Source organism: Xenopus laevis, chromosome 9_10L, assembly GCF_017654675.1.
Source record: "Xenopus laevis strain J_2021 chromosome 9_10L, Xenopus_laevis_v10.1, whole genome shotgun sequence".
NCBI classification, from domain to species: Eukaryota; Metazoa; Chordata; class Amphibia; order Anura; family Pipidae; genus Xenopus; species Xenopus laevis.
This window is the reverse complement of record NC_054387.1, coordinates 82,196,838-82,212,640: the sequence shown is the minus strand read 5'-3', so window position 1 is coordinate 82,212,640 and position 15,803 is coordinate 82,196,838. Positions and strand designations below refer to the sequence as shown.

Genomic DNA, 15,803 nt, shown 5'->3' with positions numbered 1-15,803 from the left:
GGTTGCAGGGGAGTTCACCGTAAAATTAACTATTAAAATATAAATAAAAAAAATGTTCCCATTCCTTTAGGATAAACAGGCCCAGATTTGTGGAAAGGCCATAAAGGCCCGGGCCTAAGACGGCAGAATTTTAGGGGGTGGCATGCTGTCCAACCACACCCACATTGGTTCCAAAACACTGGGGATGCGCAGGAGATTGCCTTTTAAATTTCCCCGTACCAATCTCCATTGCTCTGGTCCAGATGATGAAAATGTGTGCAAATAAAGGGGAGGTGATAGGAGAGACGAATAGCAGTGGGCCTAGGGGCGCCCACTATGTAAATCCGGCCCTGAGGATAAGGAAAGTTAGGTTAAAGGGGTTGTTCACCTTTGAAACTTTTAGAATGATGTAGAGAGTGATATCCTAAAACAATTAGCAATTGTTTTTCATTTTTTATCATTTGTGGGTTTCGAGTTATTTATTCAGCAGCTCTCCAGTTTGCAATTTCAGCAGTCTGGTTGCTAGGGTCTAAATTACAGTAGCATTCATTTGAACAGGAGACAGCCTGAACAGAAAAATGAGTAATACAAAGTAGCAATTACAATATATTTGTAGCCTTACAGAGCATTTCTTTTGAGGTGGGGTCAGTGACCCCCATTTCAAAGCTGGAAAGAATAGTCAGAAAAAGCAGGAGGACAATAATTAAAAACCATATAAAATAATGAAGACCAACTGAAATGTTGCTTAGAATTGGCCATTCTACAACATACAAAAAGTTCACTTAAAGGTAAGCCACCCCTTTAAGCATCTATCATCCACTTTTGCCTTTCTTCTGTGTCTTGCAGTATATAGTCTTTTCCCTTAAAGGAATTGTTCAGTGTAAAAATAAAAACTGGGTAAATTGACATGCTGTGCAAAATAAAACATGTTTCTAATATAGTTAGTTAGCCAAAAATGTAATGTATAAAGGCTGGAGTGATTTGATGTATAACATGTCAGTCAGAACACTACTTCCTGCTTTTCAGCTCTCTTGGTCTCTCTGGTTACCCTGGCTACCAGGCAGAGCCGGGCCAACCCAGGCAGGCGCCCTAGGCAACCTGGCCTGCCACGGCGCCGGCTTAGTGTGGGCTCAATCGCGCATGCGCGAAACTATGCGCTAGCACGCATGCGCGCAACCACATTTAAGCGGAAATTAACAGAACCGGACATGGGGTAGGCGACAGGGAAGGTACGTGCCTGGCGCCCCCTCAGCTTTGCGCCCTAGGCACATGCCTACTCTGCCCACCCCTAGTTCCGGCCCTGCTACCAGGCAGTAACCAATCAGAGACTTGAGGGGGGGCCACATGGATCATATCTGTTGCTTTTGAATCTGAGCTGAATGCTGAGGATCAATTACAAACTCACTGAACAGAAATGTACCATGTGGCCCCCCTTCAAGTCGTTGACTAACTCAGAGTTATAGAGCTGAAAAGCAGGAAGTTGGATTCTGACTGTTTTATTAGACATCTGTTCACTCCAGCCTTTATATATTACATATTTGGCTAACTATATTAGAAAAATTTTTTTATTTTGCACAGCCTATTTACACCGTTTTTATTTTCACACTGAACTGTTCCTTTAAGATTGAAGAATGCAAAGAAAATTGCTTCCTCTATACAGCAAGTGGATGTAAACCTAAAACTAACATTTTGTTTAAGCCCCTTCAGGAACGGAAAGCTTGGGCAGTAGACATAAACTGTATATGTTTATGGTAAACAGCACTTGCACTTTTTGTATGTAATGCAAACTGTAAAACACAAAAAAGGAATAAATATATTGCGGAGATCACAGTTTTCCTTTAAGTAGGTTTAGCTTGCTTTAGAAACATAGCAAGTTTAAATAATTAAGGTGTGAGTTGTTCTTCAGGAAGGGAACTTCCACTAAGAATACGAGATTCCGGGAGTTTCAGTTAAATTAAACTTGTTTTAATAATATTGCCACACAGGACTCAGATCTCCCGTTGACTCCCCTCACGGTACTTTTGGTAATTACACCCAGTCAGGGGGTATATACACTCTTACACCCCTTACGTGCACTCCTCAGTTTCTTTGCTGTCCCTTTCCACTCTCACCTCAGCCTGCAGAGTCAGTAAGGGGTCTAGTCAGCACTTCTACCCTGTTCCCGGGTCTTGCCCTGACACCACACTCACTAGGTGGTTCCCGTGGAAGTCTCGCACCCTTCACCTATCCTCTTCAACCCTGATTGTCGGGGTATCTGCTCAGTCACTATGTCCACTCACTTCTGCTTGAGGCTATAGCTGCCTGTGCTAATTACTCTGTCTCATCTCACACTCCTATAGTGTGCCTCTTACACAGGCTAGGCCTTGCACTAGCTAAGTTCAGTACCTCTCTCTTGAGATGACTACTGCCTGCTACTCTTCCCATGGCCAGGGTTGCCAGGTCTAATTTTCAAAACCAGCCAAACTAGCCAAGAGGCACTTTAAAAGTAGCACAAAAATAGCACAATATGTGGAGTAAAAAAAAAGTTTAAAAAATAAATGAATATATGTGAAAACAAGCCTTTTTCAGTTTTTACCGATTTGCAAATTTTTCGATGAAGTAAAATGGGACAGATTCGCAGGTGGCCAGCAGATTTTTGCCCCAAAATTGTCTGAAATTGAGGAAAATCACCAGAGAATGCTTAAGGGACTGGAAACTGGGGTACAGATGCCCAAAATCTGGTAACTCTCGACTTCTACACAAGGCAGTCCCATTGCATGCTGGGTATTATAGTCTTACATTAAACTTGGTAGTCGGCAAATTGTTAAACAAAAACTACATTTCCCAAAATGCATTGGGAGATGCAGGCATGGCATATTAAGGCAAGAAAAATCTTTGGCTGGTTTCCAAAGAGCAAACCAGCCAAAGGCCCAAAAAGTAGCCCAAATCTGTACCTTGGCTAGTCTGTACTTTCAAAACCTGCCGGGCTTTAAATTAGTAGCCCAATTCCCAAAGGCCCAAAAATATATGGTTTTTGTGGTGTTTGCACTGTTAGGGGTCTTACGACACATAATAAGCAGGCAATGTGCGTTGTTTACAGAAGCTAAATTGCCAACTAAGAAATTCACATGCATTATATTCACACACATAAAATGCATATAGGACACTTATACTGTAGCAGCCAAAGTGTAACTTTGATTGGTTATAATTTATAACATTTGTATGCATTATTTGGGGCTTCTTCCTGCCATATTCTTAGGTAAACCTATGAACGGATAACGGATCCCATTGCCATTTTGAATTTTTGGCCTAGAAATGAAAAGATTTGTCCAGATTTACAGTATAAGGGCAAGGTTGTGCCACACTGACACTATGCTGTATGGGCAAATTAGACGGTAGCAAAGCACAACTAAACAGAGGGAAGAGTAAAATACACAACTGTACCCTTGGGGGTTTAATTTCATGCACTGAACGTCTCTGTATTGCCAGAAAGCTTATCTCGAGCGACCCCGCAGAAGACGAGAAAAGCAGCAAAATAAGCTCTCTAAAAGGATTCGGAGACTGCCTTCAAATGGCACATAAAGAGCTGCCACATACTGTGGCCATTTCACTGTGGATAAACAGTGAGTAATTGCCAGTGCCTTGTTATGGCACCCCCAGCTGGAGAAGCCTTACCCCTGCCAAAGTAATCACCAGAGCTACACAAAGGTCCAGAAGCCTGTGGATAATAACTGCATAGGATTCTACAGTACATTTCCGGCATTATCTTTGTTGAATACAATACAGACTATGTGCCTTCCACAAATACAACTGGTCAGTTAGGCCATTAGGGACATTTAGCAAAGGTTTAAGCCTAGGTTTGCCACCTGGCCGGTAAAAATGTTGTTTGATCTCAATGTTATTAATAGGAAAAAAAGTTAAATATATAGGAAGCTGGTATTTTTTTCCAGAAAAGGTGGCAACCCTATCTAAGCCCCATAAAATGTATTTTTAGGAGTTGTAAATTAGTTCAGATATAGTTTTGAGACGTGAATTACATAAAGAAATAACTAACTTTAATTTTAGATTAACATGTTGCTCTAACCAAATCAGCACATATGATGATGTAGCTGGATTGGACCATTACGCTTGCCCATAGGTTCCCCAATTGCTGACTGAGGCAAATACAATTTTATTCCTGAATATCCCTGGGATTATTGCAGGGTGTTGCTTTTGGACAATATTTCTAATAGCAACAACCTGGTTTAGGGTTTACTAATCTTTTCTTGTATTTCAGCACTGCCAAGAAGGCTAATGGCTTGCAATGTGAGTATACAAAATAACGGCATCAATTTCCAGATTATTAAAATGTGCTGCTCTTTTATTATTTTTTTTAAATCTATTTAAAGTTTGTCACATTGGATGATTCTTAAAGGTTTCAGTATACCTCCTCGTTCAGCATGAGTACAATAAACAGTGCTTAAACTGAACATACCTTTTGTCTTTTTGCTTAATCACAAAAAAGTAAGGTTTTTGTTATTTCTTGAGCTATTTCTTGAGCTAAACAGGGCAAATAGGGAAACTGTAGTGTCTCCATGTTTTATTGTTTTGAGGTATATAATTAGATTACTAGTTCAAGATAATCCTTGTTAATCTGTAAAATAAAAACAAGTCACACAAATGGTTAAGGGCTGGGACACACTGGGCGATTTGGGGAGTTTGTCGCCTGGCGACTAATCGCCGCGACTTTTCTCCCCGAATGCCTCCCCTCGCTCTGCGCCTGGCTAAAATGAAAAATCGCCTGCGCTAATCACACGCGGCGATTCGTTTTCCGAAATCGCCCGAAGTTGCCTCACGAGGAAACTTCGGGCGACTTCGGAAAACGAATCGCCGCGTGTGATTAGCGCAGGCGATTTTTCATTTTAGCCAGGCGCAGAGCGAGGGGAGGCATTCGGGGAGAAAAGTCGCGGCGATTAGTCGCCAGGCGACTAAAACTCCCCAAATCGCCCAGTGTGTCCCTACCCTAAGGGGTTGGATATGTTTATATAGAGCTCATTATCTCTAAAACAAATTAATAGTGATATAGAAAGTGTAAAAGACAAATAATAATGACTGCTTTATATGAAAAATAAGAATAATAAAAATAATAAGAAACATGCACTTTTGAAAATTCAGATAGGCAGAAGATTTTATCAGCATAAATTGTTTTTCTTTTGCTCGTGCTGAAAAAAGGTATATAGAGGTGTATTCTCTCCCTTTAAAACAAGCCTCAAAAAGAATAACCTGAAAGCACAAAAAACAGTGTCTGTCAAAAGATTTTTAAATAAAAATGTTTGGTGCTGACAGTTTTCATTGAGGCCAATGTTGGGTGGTTTCAGTGTTTTTAAATAGGGGGCAAGTAAAATTCTAAAAAAAAAAAAACCTGAATGCAGATACCTGCACCACAATACCATGCTACATGCTAAATCAGTCATTTACATCACATTAAAATGGAACACTGTGTGTTTGAAGTGAGATCCTACTACCTGAATGGAAATCACTGTAGATCCTCCCTATCCCAAGATTATCACCTGTACCGGAAACGTCTACTCATTTATAACATTCTTGCAACCTATGAGCCAAACCTCTAATGCAAGCATTTGGATACGATTCTGACTCTAGAAGTGGATAAATCTGCCATTCAAACCTAGTAGGCAGATTTGTTGGCAAATAATATATATATATATATATATATATATATATATATATATATATATCTCTCAATTGAGTTCAATAAAGTATTTTTTGCTTGCATTAAAAATAACCCAATGAGTGCCACTATTCTTTGCAAATACATTTACCTAATTTTTGCGAGCACCCAGATATCTCCTATGTTTATGTAGTGCACCTTTTGGACCAGTCTGTTGGGAAACTTCTTTCCCTTCATCCCCCTAACCCTCCGCTACATACATGGACAGCCTCAAGGCCTCCATTCTCATCACCCCACTAACAGTTGAACAGACACCCCTGCACTAACGTACACCACTATACGTGGAAGCTACTGGCTAAGTGCAAGTCACTTTTATGCATGTCCATATGGCCAGTTTGTTCTTTTTATCCTTGGCAGCAGATCAGTAATGGCAAGCAAGTGCATACCTGTGATAAAGCATGGCCATGCCGACCCAATCCTCACAGCAACTAGGAAAAAGCTTCCAGCATCAGGATGATCAGCAGATTTGTGAGATTGGATGCCTGTCCTCAGTGCACTACATTCACATCCCTTTGTTCCTTTCTGAATAGAAGCCAGAGAGATGCTCTCTCCACCCCACAGAGCGAGATTAACCCATTACTCACTCTATGCTGGTTCTTCTCCACCCATTTATTAACTAACCCCCAAGCACAGAGGAGCTGCTGTGGCACAGCTGATCCCCATGGTAGACAGCAGCCTTCTCCTATGGCAAAGGTCAGAAGCCGTACATGATAAATCACTTTGTAATTATAAAGAAATCTTATCAGACAAATCTGATCACTTCAAAAGAATTCAACCACATCATAATCTGTATGCTGTAATGACACATCCGGTATTAATTCTAGAACAGTGGCCAATCTCATAAGGGGGGTGGGGGTGACAGTCCACCTAAAAGATTCTTGTATAAGGCATGTCCGGAGGCTTAGCTGAATAGCACTCCCTGGATTCTCAGACAGCAAAGTCACAAGAAGTCACTTTCCATTAGACTCTGATTGCTTCCCCCTCCAACACAATGGCTTAAACCAGTTCCATCTTTCCAGACCTAGCCCCCCTATTCATCGGCATGAGTGGGTGTTCCCACAGCACAAAGCAGCGGTCCTATTAATGGAGGGAAAAAGCACAATTCATCCATCTGACCAGACGTTTGACCATCCTAAAATACGAAGTCATACTGTAGCTATAAGCACCATGGGAATGAGATATGTCCACAAACACATTATTATTAATGCATTCATCTTATGCACACAGCATGTGTAACAGTTGCCTTGTACTATAAGATGTTCACTGCCTAATAGAGCATATGGAGTAGGACTTCAAATGATGGGCACCTACTCTCTATCACAAGCCCTTCTATCACAGTTCAAGTGACTCTCTGCCTGTACAGAGAATTGACAATTAGAATGGCTATAATGCGAGTAACAGATGTTATGATGGCTCTCTCAATCATTGGAAGATGATCCATCAGCTAACCAAAGCCCATGAAGCTCATTAAGAAACTCATTTAAAATTAAATTAGAAAACAATATATGAAGGTTGCTGTCCCAAACCTATACACTTATAGGTAGATTTACTAAAGGGCGGAGTGACTAACGCTGGCGGCGATTCGCCAGCGTTACCACGTTCAGGCACTTTGCCAATTTACTATAGGGTGCCGGTGTAACTTCGCTAGGGAAATAGACATACGCTAGCGGTCATTTGCACTCTATCGCCAGGCGAATGGACGTTACACCACAAAATTCACTAAGATGTGGATTTTACTGAATGATACCTCTTTCGCCAGACTTGCCTTCGTCAGCTCAGACCAGTCGAAGTGCATTGGATTGCATATATCTTCCTCATTCCTCTGTTACTTACATCATATTTTTATTGGAAAAAGTTTCTAAGCCCCAAAAAACTCTGGCATCTTTTCCCCCTAATTATTTTTGGCTAACCGGGTTCCCCCATACATTTTCTAAAACATGGAACATAAACTATACAGTGGGCTCATGTGTATGTAAACAACTATATTTTCTTTATTAAGGTTCCCTGGACTTGTGTAATGTAATGTATTTGCTGCAACATATGCATCCATTAAATGTTATAATTTCCAGCCATATGCAAATTAGCCTGAGCGAAGACTTGAATTTAACGCTAGCGCATCTTCGCTTTGATTGCGGAAGCAACGCTACCAAAAATTCCACAGCATTTGGCACCCTGGACGCAACTTCACATTTTAGTAAATTAGCATTGTCCTAGCGAATTTACGCCTGGTGAAGTGTTGCGATGGCTGTGAAGCTGTCGCTGGCGTATTTTCACAGTTTAGTACCCCCTAGATACTGTATCTATTTACTAACACATCACATGTTCCTCTGGTGCACGTCATTTAAAACAGACCTCTGTAATCTACAGTCGTAACAAAAGTGCAAAGTAGGGTTTTCCTGATTTTTCAAGGCTGTCATATTTTAGGAAATATATCCTATAATGGGATTTTGATTTTTGGCTTGATCCTCCAAGAAGCTTAACAGCAGGCCTTTCTTTATCCTCTTGTGATAATTTGGGATTTACTCACTTATGCAAATTGTGCGAGAGCTTATATACCAAAATTGCAGAACATAGCAAATTAGAACAGGACTGAGATGGTTAATTAATTTCATATATGAAAGCTCTATCAATTTCATACATGTGCTCTAAGAGCTCTACATTTAGTCTGCATAAAAAATTTAAATTGTACTTATTTACTTCATACAGGTGTTGGACCTTTTATCCAGAATGCTTGGGACCTGGGGTTTTCCAGATAATGGATCTTTCCGTAATTTGATTCTTCATACCTTAAGTCTACTAGAAAACCATTTAAACGTTAAATAAATCCAATAGGCTGGTTTTGCTTCCAATAAGCATGAATTCTATTTTAGTTTGGATTAAGTACAAAGTATAATACAAAAAAAAGGAAATAATTTTTAAAAATTTGGATTATTTGGATAAAATGAAATCTATGGGAGATGGCCTTTCCATGATTCAGAGCTTTCTAGAAAATGGGTTTCTGGTGATAAAAACTGGATATGTGGAGATGGCTGTACAACTGGGACTTATATATTCTGTGTTTTGAGTTTTAATCTAATATACCAGAGGCAATCAAAGCATTTCTATCCATGGCTCATACTAATCAAAATCCCCATTATGCATGAGTGTGTGACACAGCTTACACAGGCAGGGTATATTCAAATCAATAAAAATTGACAATGTGCACAAACATTCAGTGAATGAACATTGGGAAAGCTGAAATGGAATATCTGCATGCTGGGGTCGCCACACTGTACACATCTGATCTGACTGTATTGTCTTGATTTAATGAATTGTAACTAAATAATCAATGGCACCCCCTCCTGAAGCAAAACCATGTGAATCTCCAGTTGGGAAAGACTCCTCTGCTTTCTGAATACAGCAGAAAATCAATATGCTGGCTTTGCAAAACTTAATTAATGCAAATTAAAGGACAAGGAAAGGTTATTTCACTGGGGTATGCCAAAATGTTAGGCACCCCCCGGTGCAATAAATCTTTTTCAGGACCGGTGCTCCTTTTACCCAACTGTTAATTATAGATAATCCCCTGATATGTGCAGCTGGAAGTTCAGCCCTTTCGTTACCAACTGGGAAGACTGGCATTGCCCCTGTCAACCAGCTGGGGCACTCACTCATTATGCGCATACTTGTGCCCTAACATGGCTGCCAACAATGATTGCGGGAGGCGTAGCACTTGCGAGGGGCATTTTTTGGTAAAAAACACAAAATGTTTGTTTCCTCAACCAGAGTGTGGATTTTAATAGCCTGCACCTACAGTAGGGGAAACTATTTTTTGATAATAGGTGCCATTTAAATGCATTAAATTTCTAGCACCTAATTATACTCCTGAATTGTATATGTCACAACATTAAAGATTAGAGTAAAATTGTTATGGAAATCATGCACACAGCAACATGATAATTTTACTCCATTTTTGTGACATTTTCTGAATCCAGGATTTAGTTGGTATTCAGTTAGGATTTGGCCTTTTTCAGCAGGATTCTGATTAGGCCGAATCAAATCAGAATCCTCAAAATCATGTGACTTTTAGTCACAAAACAGCTTTTCCCTCCTCCTTTCAGCGAGGATTAGGGTTCTGCTGAATCCAAAATAGTGGAATCGGTGCATCCATAAATTTCCTAGACTGGCCAAATGCTGAAGAGTAGTGATGTGCAGGCTGGCCTGATACCTGTGGGTCGGGTGGGTTCGGGCCGACCTCACACTCCTCCTCGCCAGTGGCAGGCGGGTGCGGGTTGAGCTCTTCTTCTGCTCTTCTTCTGCTCTCCCGCCCGCCACCTTCAACTGCCGGCTTCTGACTTTATAGCAGCACGCCTGCTTGCCTCGCCCCTTTTTGTGGAGTCATCAGCGGGGCAGGTCTGCACAGGCCTATAAAATGAAAACGGTAGGCGGGCGGGCGGGCGCGAGTGGAGGGAGGGCTTCGGGCTGCGCGAGCCGGGAAAAACACGACCCGCATATCACTACTGAAGAGCTATTCAAAGGTGTCTGTCATACCCGGGGGATGCTTGGTTAGAGCGTTGTTCTATTTAAATCCTGAATTGCTTTGTTCGCGACACAAAACTACACTAATGTAGCCTCTTTTCACTATAACAAAACTCACTATGCGCATTTCTGCACAAGCTTTGTGCTTTTACTACACAGCCCACATGCGAGTCTCTTCTGCACTGCCTGAATCCTCTTTAAAGGGGTTGGTCACAAACTTATAGTATACTTTTTTCCTTTTTTATAGTTTTTGAACTGTTTGCCTTATTTTTCTGACTCTTTCCAGCTTTCAAATGGGGGTCACTTTCCCCATCTAAAAAACAAAAGCGCTGTAAGGCCACACATTTATTTTTATTGCTACTTTTTATTACTCATCTTTTTATTCAGGCCCTCTCCTATTCATATTCCACACTGCAAACTGGAGAGCTGCTGAATAAAAAGCTAAATAACTTAAAAACCACAGATAATAAAAAATGAAAACCAAGTGCACATTGTGTCAGAATATCACACTCTACAGCATACTAGAAGTTAATTTATTTTTACAGAGAAAAAGGGAATCATTTTTAAAAAATTTGGATTATTTGGATAAAATTGACTCTATGGAAAACGGCCTTTCCATAATTCAGAACTTTCTGGATAACAGGTTTCCGGATAACGGATTCCATACCTGTATTTGTATGTTTTTTAGTTGATTTCAGGGACGGTCATCTAAACTGCAGAAAGACCTTTTACTCGGGTTCCAAACATTTCAGATAATAGATCCTATACCAGTATGTGTACTCTATAAAATAAATGAAAAGTTTCATTCAGTAACAGATTCAATTATCCAGATTTAAAAAAATAAATAAAAAATTTGACATTGTAATGTGCTACTGGCTAGTGGGGGTCTGGATATTTGTATAAACAACAAAAACGTTTAATTCTTCGTTGAATAATTGTTGACCTCAGGGATCAGACAGGACTTAAAGTGGCCAGAAAGTCTCCATATGGTGTCTGGGCACAAGCTCGGAAAAAAAATGGCTGCTTAGAAACAAAGATGGAAGTTAATCTGACAGAAATCAATATTTCTTAGTAAGTAATGAAGACTGCAAGGGAGCCATAACAATGACTTCATTTGTTCCCTACAATGAAACATGTCAGTGCCACAGTCTAACAGTAATGTACAATGCTTTTGTTAAAGCACCAGTAACACGAACATTCAACTCGCTTTTGTTAAAAACAAATAAGGGGATTAGTCCTAGAAATGGGGTTTGGGTATTCATGAAAGCAACTTCACAGCCTTTTGCTTATTTTATTGCTTCAGCAGCAGGGCTTGTTTAAATGGGCGTGAGGGTTAAAAGGAGAAGACAACATGGAATCATTGTTAGAACAAACTTTGTCTAAAACAGACCTTATTAGTCTGTTATAAAACCCTTTCATTCACCTTTTTGCAAGGGTCAAATATATTTTAAAGGGGCGTTTCACCTTTAACTTTTAGTAACATAGTAACATAGTAACATAGTAACATAGTAAGTAAGGTTGAAAAAAGACACATGTCCATCGAGTTCAACCTTTTTTTTTTTTGTTTATTAACTACCTATCTGCCAGTTGATCCAGAGGAAGGCAAAAAACCCATCTGAAGCCTCTCCAATTTGCCTTAGAGGGGGAAAAATTCCTTCCTGACTCCAAAATGGCAATCGGATTAGTCCCTGGATCAACTTGGACTATGAGCTATTTCCCATAACCCTGTATTCCCTTACTTGCTAAAAAGCCATCCAACCCCTTCTTAAAGCTATCTAATGTATCAGCCTGTACACTGATTCAGGGAGAGAATTCCACATCTTCACAGCTCTCGCTGTAAAAAACCCCTTCCGAATATTTAGGCGGAACCTCTTTTCTTCTAATCGGAATGGGTGACCTCGTGTCAGCTGGAAAGACCTACTGGTAAATAAAGCATTAGAGAGATTGTTATATGATCCCTTTATATATTTATACATAGTCATCATATCACCCCTTAAGCGCCTCTTCTCCAGCGTGAACATCCCCAATTTGGCCAGTCTTTCCTCATAGCTAAGATTTTCAATACCTTTTACCAGCTTAGTTGCTCTTCTCTGTACCCTCTCTAATACAATAATGTCCTGTTTGAGTGATGGAGACCAAAACTGTACAGCATATTCTAGATGGGGCCTTACAAGTGCTCTATACAGTGGAAGAATGACCCCCTCCTCCCGTGACTCTATGCCCCTTTTAATACAGCTCAAGACCTTATTTGCCCTTGATGCTGCTGACTGGCATTGCTTGCTACAGCCAAGTTTATCATCTACAAGGACTCCAAGGTCCTTTTCCATAATGGATTTGCCTAGTGCAGTCCCATTTAGGGTATAAGTGGCTTGGATATTTTTACATCCCAGGTGCATGACTTTACATTTATCAACATTGAATCTCATTTGCCACTTAGCTGCCCAGATTGCCAGTTTGTCAAGATCCTGTTGCAAGGATGCCACATCCTGGATGGAATTAATTGGGCTGGATAATTTTGTGTCATCTGCAAACACTGATACATTACTTACAACACCCTCCCCTAAGTCATTAATGAACAAGTTAAATAAAAGTGGACCCAATACTGAGCCCTGGGGGACCCCACTAAGAACCTTACTCCAAGTAGAGAATGTCCCATTAACAACCACCCTCTGTACCCGATCCTGTAGCCAGTTTCCTATCCATGTGCAAACGACTTCATTAAGCCCAACAGACCTTAGTTTAGAAAGCAGTCGTTTGTGGGGCACAGTATCAAACGCTTTGGCAAAATCCAAATAGATCACATCTACTGCCCCCCCACTATCCAGAATCTTACTTACCACATCATAAAATGCAATCAAATTCGTCTGACATGACCTATCCTTCATAAAGCCATGCTGATTGTTGCTCATAATGCCATTCATTAGGACAAAATTTTGTATGTGATCCCTTAACAAGCCTTCAAATAATTTGCCCACCACAGATGTCAAGCTTACTGGCCTATAATTGCCAGGCTGAGATCGTAATCCCTTTTTAAATATTGGAATAACATCAGCTTTTCTCCAATCCATAGGCACCATACCAGATGACAGTGAATCTGAGAAAATCAGAAATAAGGGCTGGTCTAAAACTGAACTAAGCTCTCTTAGAACCCGGGGGTGTATGCCATCAGGCCCTGGAGCCTTGTTTACATTAATTTGTATTAAAGCTTTTTGAATCATATCCTGAGTCAGCCACTGACTAGATTGAGCTGAACCATTCGTGCAGTTATTAAGTGAGCCTGTGAACCCAGACTCCTCTATTGTATACACTGAAGAAAAGAACTGATTTAACACATTTGCCTTATCTGTATCTGTTACAACCATACTGATACCATTATTTAATGGAGCAACACTCTCAACCTGCATCTTTTTACTATTAATATATTTAAAAAACTTTTTAGGGTTAGTTTTCACCTCCACCGCAATTAACTCTTCATTTCTTTTCTTAGCCTTCCGGATTGCTGATTTACAACATTTATTACAGTGTTTATATTCATTAAATGCAGCTTCTGTCCCTACAGATTTGTAGTTTTTAAATGCCTTTCTCTTCTTTCCCATTAACATCTTTACCTCTGTATTAAGCCACACAGGATGATTCTTAGAGCTTCTACGTTTAGTCCTTAAGGGAATAAATTGAGAACAGTAATGATTTAATATCATTTTAAAGGACAACCATTTCTGTTCTGTGTTTTTAGCTGAAAACCTAATGCCCCAATCAATGCTCTGTAGGGCAGCCCTCAAGGCACTAAAATTAGCTTTGGCAAAATTCATGGTTTTTGTTGCCCCAGTATATTTTTGTTTTTTGCACCAGACATTAAAAGATATAACATTATGGTCACTATTACCCAGGGGTTCAATGACTTGCACATTTGCTATAAGTTCTGGGTCATTTGAGATCACTAAATCAAGAATAGCATTTTTTCTGGTAGGCTCCTCAACAACCTGTGCTAAAAAATTGTCGTGCAATAAGTTTATAAACTTGCTCCCATTAACTGATCTAGCAGTACCGTTGCTCCAGTCAATATCTGGGTAATTAAAATCCCCCATTATCATTACTTTACCTAAACTAGCAGCCTTTTCTATTTGCATTAGGAGCTTTGTCTCTTCCTCCTCACTTACATTAGGGGGTCTATAGCATACTCCTACAATTAATTTGCTGGATTCTTTACAATTGGTGAAGAACTCCACCCATACGACTTCTGGCCCCTCATTTTCTAACATAACCTCCTCCTTTATATGAGCTTTTAAATCCTGCCTAATATACAGACATACCCCTCCTCCTTTTCTATTGCCTCTGTCCCTCCGAAACAAAGTATAGCCACTGATATTTACTGCCCAGTCATGCGACTCATTCAGCCATGTTTCGGCCACACCAATCACATCATATTTTCCTTCCATCACCAGCAGCTCCAGCTCTCCCATTTTACCAGTCAGACTTCTTGCATTTGTAAACATACATTTAATACTGGCACCATATTGAACATATGACATGTGGTCCTCCCTATCCTTAACAGTATCCCTAGCCAAATCTCCTCCCCCATTTTCCCTTTCTTTGCCCACTATCTCATCTAACCTGTCTACCACTGAATCTTTTACTGAACCCTCCCCCCCCACACCTAGTTTAAAATCTCCTCCAACCCTCTAGCCATCTTCTCTCCCAAAACAGCTGCCCCATCATCATTGAGGTGCAGCCCATCCCTAGCAAAGAGCCTGTAGCCGACTGAAAAATCAGCCCAGTTCTCCAAAAACCCAAAACCCTCCTCCCTACACCAATCTTTTAGCCACGCATTAATCTCCCTACGCTCCCGCTGTCTCCTTAGCGTTGCTCGTGGCTCAGGTAATATCTCTGAGAAAATTACCTTGGAAGTCCTCGCCCTCAGCTTTGAACCTAGTATGATATAGAACCGCTAATTCTATGCAACTTTTCAGTTGGCCATAATTTTTTTTCTTCTGATTCTTTCCAGCTTTCACATAGTTGTCACTGACTGTTCTAAAAAAAACAAATGTTCTGTGAGGCTATATATGTTTGTTATTGCTACTTTTTATAACTCGTCTTTCTATTCAGGCCCTCTCCTATTCATATTGCAGTCTCTCGTTCAGTTAAATGCATGGTTGCTAGGGTAATTTGGCACTAGAAGCCAAATACAAAAAGCTAAATACAAAGCTAAACAACTCAAAAAACTCTTATAGCAACAAATGAAAAACAATTGTAAATTGTCTCAGAATATCCAGGGGAGATTCTCTGCACCATAGATTCAGTTTAATAACCAGAAAAGCTTCAGAAGAAGGAGGCAATAATTCAAAAACTTGAACAAAAAATGACAGGCAATTGAAAATTTGCTTAGAATTGCTTTCCCTGGTAACTTAGGGGCTGCTACCTCCTGGGGTGAGTTTCTCAACGCACCTCATGGCAGCTGAGAATATTGCCCCTGAGAATATCATTTTCTACATTTTCATTTAATGGGAGCATTTCATAAAGTAATCAAATGCTTGTTAGCAATAATAGTGAAAAGAGTAAGTAAACAAAATACTGCTATCACCTGTCTTCCGTTAAACTGTTC

At 40.2% G+C, this 15,803-nt stretch overlaps 1 protein-coding gene across 12 annotated transcripts in view; it reads right to left on the bottom strand.

Annotated features, from left to right (window-relative positions):
• LOC108701408 (disco-interacting protein 2 homolog A) overlaps positions 1–15,803 on the bottom strand; it is a 54,246-nt gene that overhangs the window by 26,545 nt on the left and 11,898 nt on the right. The window lies entirely within an intron of this gene.